The 2,302-nt window shown below is 36.3% G+C and overlaps 1 long non-coding RNA gene across 1 annotated transcript in view; it reads left to right on the top strand.

Annotated features, from left to right (window-relative positions):
• The window catches only part of LOC110267662, an 11,734-nt gene extending 10,484 nt beyond the window's left edge, over positions 1 to 1,250 (top strand). Inside the window, exon 3 of the long non-coding RNA XR_002355521.1 lies at positions 1,075 to 1,250. This is a non-coding gene — a long non-coding RNA (uncharacterized LOC110267662). The remainder of the gene's footprint in view (positions 1 to 1,074) is intronic.

Genomic DNA, 2,302 nt, shown 5'->3' with positions numbered 1-2,302 from the left:
GCTGGTTAGTTGAACGGAGTTGTGTCCACACATAGTAAAGAGCCATAATAATGATTCCATACAATAACAAAGAGTACTACATTAATGTGATCACAATTTCGTGCACCACGTGCCAATTGGACTTCTGTAGCTCTAGAAAATTCACTTCGAGTGCATGAGGGTCAGAATCCAATAGCATCTGCAGTCCTTTTTCACCCTCTGAATTAGATTTTTGCTCAGGTCCCTCAATTTCAGCCAGAAAATACCTAAAATCACAGAAAAACACACAAACTCATAGTAAAGTCCAGAAATGTAATTTTTGAATAAAAACTAATAAAAATATAATAAAAAGTAATTAAATCATACTAAAAACTATGTAAAAATAATGCCAAAAAGGGTATAATTTATCCGCTCATCACAACACCAAACTTAAATTGTTGCTTGTCCCCAAGCAACTAAAAACAAAATAGGATAAAAAGAAGAGAATATACAATAAATGCCAAAATATCAATGAAGCTTAGTTCCAATTAGATGAGCAGAACTAGTAGCCTTTTTGCTTCCAAATAGTTTTCGCATCTCTCTTTTTACCTTGAAGTTCAGAACGATTGGCATCCATAGGAACTCAGAATTCAGATAGTGTTATTGATTCTCCTTGTTCAGTATGTTGATTCTTGAACACGGCTACTTTATGAGTCTTGGCCGTGACCCTAAGCATTTTGTTTTCCAGTATTACCACCGGATACATAAATGTCACAGACACATGACTGGGTGAACCTCTTCAGATTGTGACTCAGCTTTGCTAGAGCCCCCAGTTAGAGGTGCCCAGAGCTCTTAAGCACACTCTTTTGCTTTGGACCACGACTTTAACCACTCAGTCTCAAGCTTTTCACTTGGACCCTCGTGCCACAAGCACATGGTTAGGGACAGCTTGATTTAGCCACTTAGGCCAGGATTTTATTCCTTTGGGCCCTCCTATCCATTAATGCTCAAAGCCTTGGATCCTTTTTTTACCTTTGCCTTTTAGTTTAAAGTGTTACTGGATTTTTTTGCTTGCTTTTTCTTTTCTTTTCTTTTTTCTTTTATTTCTTTTGCAAGCTTTTCACTGCTTTTTCTTGCTTCAAGGATCAATTTAATGATTTTTCAGACTATCAATAACATTTTTCCTTTTTCATTATTCTTTCAAGAGCTAACAATTTTTAACATTCATAAACAACAACTTCAAAAATATGTACTGTTCAAGCATTCATTCAGAAAACAAAAAGTATTGTCACCACATCAAAATAATTAGACTAGTTTCAAGATAAATTTCGAAACTATGTACTTCTTGTTCTTTTTCAAATAAAAACATTCTTTCTTTAAGAAAGGTGAGGGATTCATGGAATCATTCATAGCTTTAAGACATAGACTCTAAATTTTATTGATCATGGAATAAAAATAAGACATAAAATAAACATAAAACAGACAAATAATAATAAAAGGAAGGAAATTAAAGACATAAAAATAAATTACTCTAATACTAGTGCTTATGTGATTCTTAAAATAGGTTTCTATTAATAAAAGTTATCACAGAGTTAGGACACAACAACCTTGATTTTGAGGGATAGGTGCTCCTTAAATCTGTTGGACGTCCAACTCTTCAAGAGACAGCTTCTGATGCTTTAGCTCCTGTATCTCACATCCTTGTCTCTCTTGTTCTATGAGCATTTTGCAGAGCATACTGTTTTGATTCTGCTATTCTTCTTTGAGTTGATTCACAGCTTCTTGTAGCTTGGTGACAAATGCTTCTAAGCCGGCCCAATAATCAAATTGAGGGATTTCTGGGAGGAGCTCATGCGCCCCCTCTTGATGAGGTTATCTTGAATTTGAGGTCCATCCATCACTTTTTTGGTGATTGGGCATTCAACTGTGATATATTCATCCACACCCATATGTATCCCGCATCTTTGCATAACAGACTAATCAAGCTTGGGTAGGCCAACATAGCCTCGGTGGATTCCTTGTTTGCAAACATGTAAATTTCAACAGGGATCATCTGATAAATCTCTACCTCCTTCCCCAGCATAATACAGTGAATCATCACTGCCCTCTTGACAGTGACTTCAAATCGGTTACTGGTTGGGAGAATAGAACATCCTATGAAATCCAGCCACCCTCTAGCAACTAGTTTGAGATCTCCTCTCTTTAACTGGTTTGGGACACCTTTTGAATTGGTAATCCACTTGGTTCCAGGGATGCATATGTCCTCTAGAACTTGATCTAGCCTTTTATCCTTAGCCATTCTCCTGTTAAAGGATTCTGGATCATCTTGTAGTTGAGGAAGTTT

Source organism: Arachis ipaensis, chromosome B02 (assembly GCF_000816755.2).
Source record: "Arachis ipaensis cultivar K30076 chromosome B02, Araip1.1, whole genome shotgun sequence".
Classification (NCBI taxonomy): Eukaryota; Viridiplantae; Streptophyta; class Magnoliopsida; order Fabales; family Fabaceae; genus Arachis; species Arachis ipaensis.
Note: the sequence above shows the minus strand (reverse complement) of the source record. Positions and strands in the feature narration are given on the sequence as shown.